Source organism: Sapajus apella, unplaced genomic scaffold (genome assembly GCF_009761245.1).
Source record: "Sapajus apella isolate SASKATOON/1434 unplaced genomic scaffold, GSC_monkey_1.0 scaffold28, whole genome shotgun sequence".
Taxonomy (NCBI): Eukaryota; Metazoa; Chordata; class Mammalia; order Primates; family Cebidae; genus Sapajus; species Sapajus apella.
This window is the reverse complement of record NW_022436968.1, coordinates 3,474,980-3,490,371: the sequence shown is the minus strand read 5'-3', so window position 1 is coordinate 3,490,371 and position 15,392 is coordinate 3,474,980. Positions and strand designations below refer to the sequence as shown.

Below are 15,392 nucleotides of genomic sequence, written 5' to 3'. Positions count from 1 at the left end.
CTCTGTCCTGGAACTTTTAAAACCTATACATAAATTTCCATGCTGATGTCTGCAGAATATGAATAGGCTGAAGCAGTCATGAAACTCTGCTTTAGACTTTTCTTAAATTGAATCTCACTGTTCCTTCTTTTCTTGAGATATTTGAATGGTTAAAGCTTGTGGAAAACGGACTCAGAGGACAGTTCAGAGAAAGCAAACAATTATTTGGCAAGCAATCAGGAGTGATATTTATTTGGTATAAATAAAGATGCACATAAAATGTATTAAATGAAAATCTTCAGTGGTCCTTAACATTTTGGGGGGCAACAAAACCCTTTGGAAAAATGAAAGTATGGGCCTCTCCCCAAAAATGACCATATTCATATAAATAATGCTTCTGTATACAATTTCAGGCTTGTCTTAGGCCCCTGTAAGCGTGTATGAACCCCCTTCCCAGGTATACACCACTATTTTTCTACCTCTCATTTTAAATAATAAAATAATAAATATAAGTTGATTGCCACTCATGATGTTAATATTTTTCTATAATCTAAACAAAAATTTGGTGATTTAATGAGAATTAGGTTACCTAAACTAGAAGAATTAAACATTTTAAAGCAAATTTTACATGATTGTTCCTATGTCTTTATACTTCTCTATTATTCTGAATGTTGTATCTTGTGTGTTTTTTGGTGTGTGTGTACAAACATGTTACAACTTTAAAATATAAACTCATATTTTAAATTTTTATTAATATTTATGATGTTTTTGTAAATAGATTATACGTTTCTCAAAGTCATGAGGCACGCATTTTTACGTCTATATATCTTCCTCAGAGCTAGGCATACAACGGCAAGCAGGTTACTACATGCTAGACTCTCAACGTGTATTGCTTTATATAATCCTCACAACAGCTGTCTTACAGACCAGCAATTTTAGGTTAGACAATGGTAAATTGTGGAATAAAGACTCACTTACAGATTCGTGAAGCTAAAACCCAACCCCTTCTCTCTAATACCACAGACTGTGTTACTAGAATCTCCTGGAGAACTTTTAAATATCTAGATTCATAAGCAGATTTTTGGGCCCCAGTAAATCTGGGGTAGCTGCTAACATTCTATGTTCTTAAGTAGTCATCCTGGCACCAGACTCAATTCCTGGGATTCACTGCTTGATCCGTCTGTTGATTGAGTGAGAGAGGGTTTGTCTACACACCAGTGCATCTCAGACTGTAGTCCTTAGACCATCTGTGTCAGAATTACCTAGATTGCTGTTTGAAAATGCTGGCAGAAAATGTGCTAATGAACTTAATTTTTTTTTTTTTTTTTTTTTTTTTTTTTTGGTAAGAGAATTGCTTTAGGAATGCCTGGTTATTTTTACATTTACCTATTTAGGAACAGATAGCTAGAACAGATGGCAACCATCTCTAAACACTTAACTCATGGAGGCACGGGGTTCCTACCTCAGCTTTGACGTTGCCATGTGATCACAAGCTACTGGAACACGCCATTGCTAACTCATCTGATTCCTGGCATCTGAAAATCTGAGGTCAGGAGCTGCCTACGTGTTCAACGAGCTTCTGGTCCTTACAGAGTGGATGTGGAGAAGTGACTATGTGGGCCAGGCCTTAATTGTTGTACTGAAGAAATAAGGAGTGGGGAGGTTGACATTCCCGTTTTTAAAAAGGTAGTTTATTTTGCCTTCCAACCAGTTTAGATTCTAACTGTTGTTGTGTTAGACTCTAGGAACTATCTCCTTCAATGTCTTTTATAAAGTCATTTGTTTGCAACAGAAAAACAGAAAGGTATGTTCTGTCATTTGTCTGAGTAAATCGTAAATTAGATAAGATATCACGGTTTGAAGATATCTCCCAATTAAGTCCAAAGAGATTTAGAAATGTACACCATATATATATATACAGACAAAAAATAATTGGCAGCTCAGAAACCCATTTGATAGCATGACGAAATGGTGCAAAGGGAACAGAGATGGTGATTTGGTCTGTCTGTGTCCACCCGAACTTTCATCTTGAATTGTAGCTCCCATAATTCCCACATGTTGTGGGAGGGGCCTGGTGGGAGATACTTGAATCATGGAGGCAGGTTTTTCCCACATTATTGTCATGATAGTGAATAAGTCTCATGAGATCTGATGGTTTTATAAAGGAAAGTTTTCCTACACAAGCTCTCTTCTCTTGTCAGCTGCCATGCCTTTCACATTCCACAATGTTTGTGAGGCCTCCTTACCCACGTGGAACTGTGAGTGCATTAGACCTCTTTCTTTTTTTTTTTTTTTTTTTTTTTTGAGACGGAGTTTCGCTCTTGTTACCCAGGCTGGAGTGCAATGGCGCGATCTCGGCTCACCGCAACCTCCGCCTCCTGGGTTCAGGCAATTCTCCTGCCTCAGCCTCCTGAGTAGCTGGGATTACAAGCACGTGCCACCATGCCCAGCTAATTTTTTGTAGTTTTAGTAGAGACGGGGTTTCACCATGTTGATCAGGATGGTCTCGATCTCTTGACCTCGTGATCCACCCGCCTCGGCCTCCCAAAGTGCTGGGATTACAGGCTTGAGCCACCGCACCGGCCAAACCTCTTTCTTTTGTAAATGGCCCAGTCTCAGGTATGTCTTTATCAGCAGTGTGAAAATAGACTAACAGAGAGAAAGATAAAAATTGATCGAATTAGACTGGTTAGTATCAGTGTTTCAGTGAAAAATTCACTTAAGGTTTAACACCAAATTGAAAAATTGTGCAGGATATTTTACAAGATTCTCCTTTTCCAATTGGTATATTTATTTCATTTTATTTTATTTTTTTCAGTTTGACTAATCTGATTTTAGTTCCACAGCTTTTCTGCTGCTGGCACCCCCTGCTCTTTCCTTTCCTAGCATTGCTCACTCAAGTCCTCCTTTCAAGATTTGTTTCCTCTGGAAATTCCTGGCTCTTGTTGCCTCAAATAAAGCCTTTCATGGAATGGCTAAGAAACAGGTACAGACAGCTGATGTTTTTATTCTCAGCCCAAGAGGAGGACATAGATTCATTCCTCGAGGTGAAAGTTTCCCTGGGATATAAGCTTCAGGAAAGCATAGATTACATTGGTCCTTTCCTCAGTTGCCTGTCCTCATCAATAACCTCCATCTTTGCTCCCTACTTTATATACTTGTATATATTAAATAAATGCAAGAGTAAATTTAAAAAAAAACTTCCTACGACTCTCAGCAATCATTGGAAATTGGAAATCTATGGAGAATATATGTAGTTTTTGAATAAGTGAAAGAAACTTCAAATATTTGCTAAAATGGCTTGAAAACAATGAAGCTGGCCGGGCACGGTGGCTCATGCCTGTAATCTCAGCACCTTGGGAGGCCAAGGTGGGAGGATGACCTGAGGTCAGGAGTTTGAGACCAGCCTGGCTAACAGCAAAATGCTGTCTTTACTAAAAATACAAAAATTAGCCAGATGTGCTGGCAGGTAGCTATAATCCCAGCTGCTCAAGAGGCTGAGGCAAGAGAATTGCTTGACCCAGGGAGGCAGAGGTTGCAGTGAGCTGAGATCCTGCCACTACACTCTAGCCTGGGCGACGAGTGATGCTCTGTTTCAAAAACAAAACAAAACACAAAAACAATGAAGCTGGGGGAAAAGGAAATGGTACTAAATGATTAAGGACCCACCATTTCTACGTTTCCAAAAGACCAATGGACTCTAATTACATAATTATTTACTATATTCCATGTAGCTATGTGTATTAAGCCTATTTAATTAGAAAAACATGCAGGATTCCAGGACCATGGTCTGAAACTCTAAGTCCATCTTGACCCCTATTTGCAGTGACTGAATTACCTTTGCATTCCCCAACCTGCCCAGTACCTTGTACACATGAAACTTTCAATAACTACCTGTTGAATAGATAACTAAATGAAATGAGTGAATACACTAACAATTTTACATTCTTAAAGAAAGGTGGTTGCTGTTACTGTCTCCATCTTACAGGTAAGAAAATTGAGACTCAGAGATGTCTCACAGCTTGAAAATAGAGGCCGGGCGCTGTGGCTCACGCATGTAATCCTAGCACTTTGGGAGGCCGAGATGGGTGCATCACCTGAGGTCAGGAGTTCAAGACCAGCCTGGCCATCATGGTGAAACCCCATCTTAAATAAATAAATAAATAAATAAATAAATAAATTAAAAAAGAGAAAATAGAAGAACCTAATTTCAAATCTGGGCAGTCTGATGCCAGAACCTGCCCTGTTCTGCACACTGAAAGTACAAAGAAAGACCCACATTCCTATCATTCCCTGATTAAAGGAATCCTTTGAGTAAATAGGATTTGAAGAACAAGGTTATGTGTACTCTAGGAGTACCTAACATTCATGATTTTATGAATTTAAATCACATTGACTCTTGGTCTTTGCCTTTCTCAAAGAAGTAATCCAGGGCTTTTTTTTTTTTTTCTTTTTTTTCTTTTACCATTGGAATATATCAGTGAATGTTAGTTTTAAGACATTGCAAACTAAAACCTGGTTTTAGAATTAGTCAATAATTTTAAGGGCATTAGATTAATCTGACTATCTAAAGCATCAGTTGCTCAAAATATTTTATCCTTAAATAAAATGCTATATAAACATCCACAGTAAAACAAGTATTTATATGCGCACGTGCACGCACACACACACACACACACACACACAAATGTATAGCTCAATGGTCTCTACTGAAATTACAAAATTAGAGGGTTTTAGCATTAATTTTTTTCCAAGTGTCTGCTTTGAAACTTTTAAAGAGGAATTGTGAGAAGTTTACAATCATGGGGTATAGGGGGTTTTGTGTGTTTATGAGTGAAAGAATTTGTGTATGTGTGGGGACAGGCTCACACCCACCTCCATGGTACATTTACTGCATTGGTAATGTACTTATTTACTTGCTTATGCCTCTACTTTTCTGCAACCTTCTTAAGGGCAAGGTGTCTTACTTCCCTTTGATGTCCTGGTGCCTAGTACAGTGCCTTACAAACATCTTCAATAAATGGTTGTTGAAAAAATTACTGAGAGAATGGCGGATGGTGTTGGAAGGAGTTGAAACTGTTCATTATGCTGTACATTAGCACCTCGGAGACATAACTTTGGGCTACTTGGCAGATGTGGGGTCTCCAAAGGAGAGATGGTTCCTGAAGAACCAAGGCTCACTGTCCTCCTTTCATTTGTGTCTCCACAGACCAAGGAAACTGGGAACAAGGACCTAGTAACCTCAATGGTGGGGCAAGAAAATGCTTTTACCAGCCAGGCTACTACTTCTCGTTTGTGGTATTTGGGTACAGTTTCAGGCACCAGTATAATTTGAACATGATAGCAACTTGTAGTTTATTGCTATGGCAAACCACTGAAAACCATAAGGCTCTGCTGAAAAGACGACAGAAGAGCCCGGTGTGGTGGTGTAGGCCTGTAGTCCCAGCCACTCAGGAGGCTGAAGCAGGAAGGTCACTTGAGGTCAGGAGAGCAGCCTGGGCAAAATAGTGAGACTCTGTCTCTAAATAAATGAATAATTAAAAATATGTTTTAAAAATTAAAAAAATGAAAAGAAAAAGGTAGCAATTATCATATAATGTAATGGTGAAACTGCAGGTCACTTTAGCAGCTTATGTGAATTAATCAAGGGTTTTTCTTTCTACAGAAATGAAAGGCACACATTTTTGAAAACAGAAACTATCCCTTCACTGCTTTTGGCAAATAATTGCATTATTATTCATTCTGAGAGGAGTAACTAGTTAATTATAGCATGTCACAAGTATTTTATGTGAGCCAAGGATTTGTAAGGCTGAGGACTGCTTGAATGCCTTTAAGGTTTTTTTTGTGTGTTTTCTTTTCTTTTCTTCTTATTTTTTCCAAGCTATCTCAGTCTTTGACATTTTGACACGAGATTACATAGTTCTCTTTTCTTCCAGGCTACAAAGAAAAAGAATCAGCCTTACTCGAAAATAATAGTTTCAGGGGTCTGTATGTGGTAATACTACCCTCTGAAAATCCCTCAAAGAAAATTAACATTGACTGAAAACATTAGCTCTCTGAATTATAAGACAGAAGAGAAATAGGAAATAATTTTTAAAGACCACTTGATGGAGTAAGGAACCTAAATTATAGGAGGTAAAAGGTAGCATTTAAGACAACTCACATACATTTATAACTATCTCATCAATGTTTTGGGGGGGTTTGACATTAATTTAATTCCCTGCCTCACTTAAAGTGGCTCTTCCACGGATGCTCTGCAATGAGTTAAATAAGCCTCTCTGTGTATTTAGAAGTGCCTTGTCATCTGCCAGAATGTGAGAATGCAGAACATGGCAGCTAGCAAATTACTTATTCATGTGTCTGGTTTGTGGCTGCCCTCTAATTTCACTAGATTTTGTTTCATCTATTAAACATGGCTGTCACTTATTCCTCTCTAAAGGTCCTTGACTCGGTGTCCATTCCGTATTTTGACCATACAATATTCCTAGTCAGTTTCAAAGCACCCAACTGTGCTGCAGTGAGGCTGGCTTTCTGGGTTGTTTTGGACCTTGACTGTGGTTTTGTTTCCCTTGAGGCTGTCTCTGGGGCCATTATGCAGACCCTCTCTGGCCTGGCCAGTAAATGAGGTCAGAGCGGCTGTCTGTGCTCCCTGTCAGATCCGTAATGGATGAACTGCATTATATTAATAACAGTAAAAACAGTGTGTACCTTTCATTCAAGATGCTTGTGATACTTTAAGCCCATTTACTCATTAACTCTCACATCACTCCTTTTGATGGAACTTGATTATAAGTATTTTATCTGTAAGGAAACTGCAGTGCAGGAATGACTGTGAATTGTGAGAGAATAAAATGAGGTAAAAGACATGAAAATGCATTGGAAAATAAAACCCTCTATTCAAAGGGTAGAAAAGCATTGACTGACTGGTAGGGCTAGTAAGTCTTTTCCCATATCGGGTCTCAGGTGACTTTTTTTTTTTTAACTTGGAGTGGGCAATCCTTTTAGTTTTGAAATCTAGGAGGAAAGAATAATGCCTTCTCCAGAAACATTACCCAGGACTGCACTCAGGTTTTCCAGGGTGGCCAGGCTTATCTTGCACGTGGAAAAAGCTTAGTTGCCATTAGTATCCATCTCTTTAGAAGGAGGCAAAACATAGAAGTTGACCCATTATATGTGGAAGGTCTTGGGAATACTGGGCCTCACTGATCAGAAATAGACTAGGACAACAAATAATCAATCAGAGGAAAACTGAGCTGCAAAACTCTTGCCCTTGGTGGCCCCAGAACTTTCAGAAACAGAATCACATATTGAAGAGGGGTAACTATTGCTGGGAAAGAGACTGATAGCTACATGTTGAAATAATGCCTAATTATACTAAATGTAGATCGAGAATTTGACTAGAGGTTGGAATTTGGCATTAGATAAACCTGTATTTAATGCAGGTTTTCCTACTGCTGGATGGCACTGGGCTACATAACTTTCCCAAGCTTTAGAATCCTCACCTATGAAAATGGAGATAATGACTCAAGACTATAGTCACTAAATGCATATCAACTGCTTACCAGTTTCTGAGAAGTTGTAATCAAATAAATATTGTCCATCATTAACTTCTGGCTTTCAAATCCTGGATTTCAAATTCTGGATGCATATCAAAATCTTCTGTGGAATATTAGAAAAAACCCAAAGGCTTGGGTTGCAACTCAGAGATTCTCATTTAGGAGGTCTGGTGTGAGGTTTAGGTAACCGTTGTTATTAAAAATGCTGCAGGTGATTCTGAAGTGCAGCCATGGTGAGTTGCAATTATATTGGATACTCTTTCTCACTCTCTAAGACTAAGAGATTTTCCAAATTTACTGTATGTAACATAGATTTATCATGACAAATTTTGGTGCAATAACATCGGGAGGTACATTCAGAAATCAGTATCTTAAAGCAAGTTAGCTCTTTCTGTGGGAGAAGGTTTGCATCCCTTATTGAGAAATTCCAGCTACTCTGCCTCCAACCACATCTTTTTTCTCGTTCCTATTCATTCCATTATAAGAAATTTAATGTTTGTGTTTCATGTATGCTATTCAGTGACATGCTTTAAAAGGCTTTATTCATATGACACATACTTCACGCAATATGTGTTTGGTGTCAGATGACAGGAACAGGTGATTAAACATACTGATCAAAAAACATCAGTGGCAGAGTGGTCAGCAGAATTAATTTGCCAAGTAAAACCAAAACCAAGCAGCAAAAAATGGGGGCGAAATTATCGCGAGGTTCTCCTGTGTCTGGCACCTCGCTCCAACTTCCTTATGACTCTTTTGTTTAATGCCATAAGATAGGGAGGAGGAGGTGGAAAGTGAACTGTCTGGAAAGAAGAATAGGATTTAGATGAAGAAGGGTGGTGGAGAGAATGCCTGGGGAAACGTATGGAGGAAGACAGTGTGCTGGGAGGCTCACAGATAGATCAGTCTGATTAGAACGAACTCTTCCCATCCAAAGTGGCTGAACACAACACCTTATACAGATTGCAAAGGGCCTCAATTCCAGTCCAAGGAGTGACCTTTGTCTTCTGGGAACTGGGGAGTCCTGAAAGCTTTCTGAGCACAGTGCGATGGAGAAGGTCAACATGATGAAAGCGGTACTTTAGAAAGATGATGCTAGCAGGAGAGTGCAGGCAGAGGGACTAGTTCCCAGGCTACTGCTGTTAGGTATAGGGACAAGGAAGGAAAGCCCCAGAGCCAGACATTAACTATATGGAAGAAAAGGAAGAATCATTAGGGCTTGGTGGCTTGATACTTAAGGCATATGATAGTGAAGTACTAAGGCAAAAATGTCACCACCATGTCATTCCTGCTCTACCCTTTGCTGCTTTTTTCCCCTGATTTGTAGTACATTCCAAACTAGAAACTTATTACAGGAGCTGCCAGGGAGGCAGCTGTGTGTGTGACTCAGGAAAGGTTTCTTTCCTCGTAGGGAGAGTTTTCTTTCTTCACTATTGGGATAGAAGCAAATAGGCTTCTATCACAACAGTGATAGGATGCAAGCATCCTTAGCTACAGTCGAAGGAGAACAATGCCTTGTATTAATGTGTACTGTGCCTGGTTCCAGGGTTGATTTAAAATGACTGGAACAAAACCATAGGGGCAGTAGAGACTTATTAATGACCACTGTGTTAGTGAGTAAACAAGCCTCCTTCCAAGGCAGAAGTTGCTCCTATGCCCCTCTTCAGTACATATGATAGATAGAAGCAGGATTTAACTCTCCATCCATTGTCATGGATCATGAATGCCTTTTCCTCAGGATTATTTTTTCTTTTTAGAAGTAGCTGCATTTACACCTTAAAATAATCAAAGCAAACAATTCTTCTTACTCATGTACATTTTTAAAAGTATCCTGAAGCAAAATTCCTCATTAGCATCATGTGGACGTGCTTGCTCATTAAGCTGGAAAACATATTCAATAACCAAGGGTAACTTTGTGATCACAGAGAAGTGTGGTTGCTCCAACTGGATGGGTCTTTATACACACCAGAGTCAGGAAGCATGCAAACCCAAGAATAAAAAATTGGAAGGAAAAACAATACAATAAAGTTACTAAAACAATCACTTTTGAATAATGTGATAGACTATATTCCCACTAGCTCCATTCTGTCATTATCATATTGAACGTTTAAGCACATTCCCAAGCACCAGGACTCCCACGCCCACTTTGGTGATTGGTGTGGCTTCATGTTTTTGATTTACCAACTGGCCCTCTGCACTATGCTTTCACTTGACAAAAGGCTTTTAGGAGTAAACGTGTATGAACATCATTACAGTTTAGATTTCCCACGAAACTGCAATTTCACATCATGCCCTTGGATTTCATCCATGAAAGATAAGAAATGACGGATGAATTATAGCTTTGCATTTTGATAAAATTGCTAGTTTGAAAATAATTGGCCACTACATTGCTCAGGTGGTTTTTATTTGTTTGGCTTATGTTTGTGTATCTTATTATAAGAGCACTCATAATAATTATTTTCAGAGAACACAAGGTAGTCCTACCAGGTGATATAGCACATCTCCTTTTGTTAGATAATTGGGTTAGTTATAGGATCTTTCATATTTTTTTTTGTTCCTTGGCTCTCAGGGAGCTCAGAGATAAGCAGTGAGTAAGTGTGTGTGTTGTGAGTGTGTATATAAAATGAATGACAGGTAGCATATGAAAACAACAAATCCTCAATTTAACAAGTTTCAATAGACCTTTTTCATCTTATGATATAAAGGTAGGAAAATAAGGTGACATTTGTGTACTTGCAACAAATCATCTGGAATTAATTCTTAGTGTTTTTGTAACATGTTATTTCCCCAATTGATGTTTGCTAAAGATTATACTGTTATAATTGAGTATAAAAATAAGGTACTAATTAAATCATGCTGGCATTAACTAACCCTTCATAATGAGAACTTATAGCAAATGTTTACCCTTTATGATTATATTAATCTTTTACTTATTAATTTTGGGGTCAATTTAATTTAAATTTACTTAAAAAATAATATTTAATACATATTATACCATGCTATAATAAATGTCATAATTGAATAAAGACAAATGTTTATAGGAGTACTTACTGTACCTGAAACCTGGAAAGATAGGAGATATAATTAATGTAGGAGAATGCCTTAATTTTATCTTTAATGTTATGGTTCTTAAGAAAAGATCAAAAGTAAATATGCTAAATGTTTGCATCTCTTAAAGTTAGGTGGTAGAGCACAAGTATTATATTACTTTTGATAGTTTCAAAACACTGTACTTTATCATTTAAAATAAAAATATTAGGTTTGACATTTTGCTTAAAAATGATTAAATTGCCAACCTTGGTAAATAGTTTTTGCATGATTTTGGTCAGAAAAGTTCATTTCTAAGCTGTTTAAAAAGTTTACTTCTAAGTTGTTTAAACAAAATTCGGAAAAGAAATATGTGCATGGAGACATTCCACTGGACCAAGACAATGTTTCTTTGTAAATAACTGTTTTTTATTTATTTATTATACTTTAAGTTCTGGGGTACATGAGCAGAATGTGCAGGTTTGTTACATAGGTATACGTGTGCCATCGTGGTTTGCTGCATCCATCACCCTGTCATCTACATTAGATATTTCTCCTAATGCTACCCCTCTCCTATCTCCCCAGCCCCTGCTATCCCTCCCCTAGACCCCCACCCCCTGACAGGCCCCACATGTTCTCATTCCTAAGGGGGTGTTGAACAATGTAAATAACTATTTAAGATTGAGTTTAATACTCACTTATGAGTGAGAACATGCGATGTCTGGTTTCTGTTCTTGTGTCACATGGACACAGGGAGGGGAACATCACACACCCACACACTGGGGTCTGTCTCGGGGTGGGGGACTAGGGGAGAGATGACAGGGGGTGGGGGGATAGAAGAGGGATAGAATTAGGAGAAATACCTAATGTAGATGATGGGGTGATAGATGCAGCAAACCATCGTGACATATGTATACTTATGTAACAAACCTGCATGTTTTGCACATGTACCCCACAACTTAAAGTATAATAAAAAAATTAAAAAAGTTAATGAAAGTGGAAAGAAAAGATTGAGTTTATGTCTGTATAAAAGCGACTTTCAAGTAGTTTATTATATGAAGGGAATCATCCCTCTCTTTCTCCTCATCTTACGTGTTTGCCCACTAAAATGTTAAACTCAAAAACACATGGTGGCATTTTAGTTTACAGGCTCAAACCAGCCATTCCTCATTGACTTCCTGCGGTATTGCCGGTGAGTTTTGATTGCTCTGAGAGAGGACTGTGTGGCCAGAAATAGTTGTGAGCTATTCTGAAACTCTCGGGATGAAGGACTTTAAGTAGAAATGTTTGAACGTTTTGCCTTGAAATAAAAATGCTTCTGAGTTCCTCACAAATATTAAGCTTTAAAAAGTAAGAAAGGAAGAGATCTGTGAGTACCTTCCTAGAGTGAACCCCAGGTAAGGTCCTCTTGTCAAAGATGTTTGGAGGTCTGCAATTATCACGGTCGCTTTTTCTCCCTTTTTTTCCCCACCTAGGAATATACATTTGAGTGCACCACAGATCACATTCAATTCAGTTGAATCCCATAGGTGTAGCTGAGCACCTACTTGGTAACAGGTACTACGCTGACCACCAGAGACAAAGATGATGCTTGTGATTGCAGCTGGTAACAGAGATCACAACAGAAGGAGGAAACAAATACTCATAAAGCAGAGTCATCAGAGCTTGGCTTTGTTAGCATGAAGACATATTTTGCTATCACTGAAGACTAATAATTACTTCCACCTGGCAGGCACAGAAAGCTTTCACAAAGGATGGGATGCTTAAGCTGGAACTCGGAAAAGGGGTAGAATTTCAGTAGTTGGTCTCCCTGGTGACTTGTAACAAGAGGACACGTAAATCCTTTCTCTACTGAGGATTTCCGCCTAATAGTGTCATTCTCGTTCTCATCCCAGATGAATCAAGTAACCCAGAATTGTATTTTAACTCAAATCTATTATTTACTCAAGAAGCATTTTTTAGGTACTGATAATGGGCTGAACTCCTCATTGCAAGATTCACGGGTCTGTGTGTTCTTCATTAAGCCGAGGGAACAAAACAGGTTGGAGATTAAGTGACTAAAGCTACAGATAAAGAAGCAAAGAACCTAGGAGCATCCACCCCAGGAAGGAAGCATGCCCAAATGATAAACAGCATGGTTGGAGCTCTGGACTCTTAGGAATCGCTGAATAATTACTGAGTGGAAGGACACTAAAGAAATGCTGAAAAATCAAACAGGAATCCCCATGAATCCATTCATTCACTCAGCCATTCTATGTGGAGTGGCTACTCTGTGCAAAACACTGTGCTGGGGGCAGGGAAGGCAGAGGAACTTGATAAATTCACATAGGAAAGGATCTAGCAGAGGAGAATCAGCGAAGGCTGCCAGGGTGGTAGGAAGACAGGAATGAACTGGATGAACCATCCATGTTGTTCTTAACCCCAGATGTACAAAATGGTTCTGCTCTTGGCTTCATCTCAGAAGGCTTTCTAAGCTGCATAATCAAATGTAGACTTTTTTTTTAGTAATAGTAAATGGACTCTACAGGAATGTAATATGTTTTTAAATGAGTGTTTTGAATTCCTTCTAAGAGGAAATATCATTTTAATAAAACCAATAAGCTATTGACAAATACTAGAGTTATCATCAGTTATTACCTAAAATTTGGCAACATTTTTAATATTTTAATTTGTTTGGTGATTGTATATATTATATATAGTGTGTAAGGGAGATCAGATTCATCCTGATCCATTCTAGTCATCCGTTTTATAATCGTCTTTATAGTCAGTCTTCTATTTTAAGCAAGCTCAGTTATAATCTCTTTAAATTCAAAATATTTTTTATTTTTACATATTTTATCTTGTTTTCAAAGTACATATCTTTAAGTGCCATGCTATATATGGACATAGAATAAAACATAAATTCTGTTTAAATAAGTTACAGTTGATTACAATTTAAAATCACTGGGTGATAACTTTTGTTGTGTCTCTGAATAGTATGTGTCCTACACCTGTCTCACTGACATAGGTCTACTGAGAATGGAGAATTATTAGGCAGGCAGATTTGAAGCTTGCTTAGATTATCATCAGACGTATTCAAGGTACAGTGGGACCTATGCCAACAAACCATGCGGGATACTTTCATTATTCATCCAAATGTTGCATTAGCTAGGGGCCCCTTCACAGGAATTGAAGTTTAAGCTTATGTTTTCCTTGATAAAATGTTAGCCATAAATAAATGAACTGGTTTTTTCTCTAATTTAGGATTTTTTTCCTAATATGCAAAAGTACTTTTAAAATGTAAAGTTCTAATCAAAAGTAACAGAATACAATTAAAAATGTGTAAAATATGTAGAAAGAAATGTGATGATTTTAACTTTGTATGCATACTCATAGATCACAGAGTCACTTGGATCACAAAATATTCATTATTATTGTAATATTAAGAAAAACTATCAGTATATAAATTGGAATATAAAGGTATAGAAAAATCAGTAAAAGTGTATACTAATTAAAAATACTCTTTCTTGATTATAGAAAAACCTAGAGGCTAGTCCAGAATTAGGATACTAAGATGCTCAGGATATGAAAACAGCAAAAGATAAGTCCACATGTATAAATTACCAGGGAAATAAAAGAGCTTCTGAATTGCTCTCCCATTTCTACTTTGCCTTTCCTCAAGTCAGCTAGGGCAATGCCTTTAAAACGTAAAGGAGAATCATTCCCTTGCTCCAAATCTAGCAAAGGCTTTCTCCCCCTGGACCATAGAATAAACCTGTAGTTCTTACCATGGTTCATGAGGCCCTGTGCGATCTGTGTCCTGACGACCTATCCCATTTTATTTCTGATCAATCTAATATACTCTTTCCGTGCTCAACCACACTAGACTTTGACTGCTCCTCCAACATGCCACATGCTTCCGCCACCACCACTTTTTTACTTGGTGTTCCCTCTGCCTGGAATGTCCTAATCTCAGATACTTGCATGGCTCAAATATTACTTTTCTGAAAAGCCTACCCTGACTGCCCTATCTAACACAGCACCAATTTCATCTCTGAATCGTGGTATGATACTACACACTTGAATTTTTTTTTTTTTTTTTTTTTTTTGAGACAGAGTCTCACTCTATCCCACAGGCTGAAGTGCAGTGGCATGATCTTGGCACACTGTAACCTCTGCCTTCTGGGTTCAAGTGATTCTCATGCCTCAGCCTCCCAAGTCACTGGGATTATGGCGCCCGCCACCATGCACAGCTTAAGTTTTGTATTTTTAGTAGAGACAGGGTTTTGCCATGTTGGCCAGGCTGGTCTCGAACTCCTGACCTCAGGCGATCCACCCACGTCAGCCTCCCAGAGTGCTAGGATTACAGGCATGAGCCACCACGCCCAGCCCATACTTGATTTTTTTAATTGTCTGTTTTCTTCACTAGAATGTACACTTATACATACAAAGTGACCTCATCTGCTTTGTTCAGTGTTGTATTTTTCACTAGAACAATGGTTGATACAAAATAGACACTTAATAAATATTTGTTGAAGAAAATGTATAAATGAATGAATACATTCTGAATTTAAAGTATGCTTAGATTTCAGTGACCTAGACATAAAGTTTAGATTCAAATTATATGATTCATTAGATCAATGCATGTTGTTTTAATTATCAAAAAAGTATTAGTTCATTTATACATATGATAAATATTTGTTAATTTTTATTAAATGCTTAGTTTAGTGGATGTGCAATAGATATTTGTTGAATAAATGGAGTACCTACCATGTACAAGTTAATAGACATTTTGGTATTTAATTACCAAACAATGGTCCAAATACCCCTAATAGGTAGAATAGATTATTTTAA

At 37.9% G+C, this 15,392-nt stretch overlaps 1 protein-coding gene across 1 annotated transcript in view; it reads right to left on the bottom strand.

The window, feature by feature from the left end:
• Positions 1-15,392, bottom strand: part of TMEFF2 (transmembrane protein with EGF like and two follistatin like domains 2) — a 248,660-nt gene that overhangs the window by 51,859 nt on the left and 181,409 nt on the right. The window lies entirely within an intron of this gene.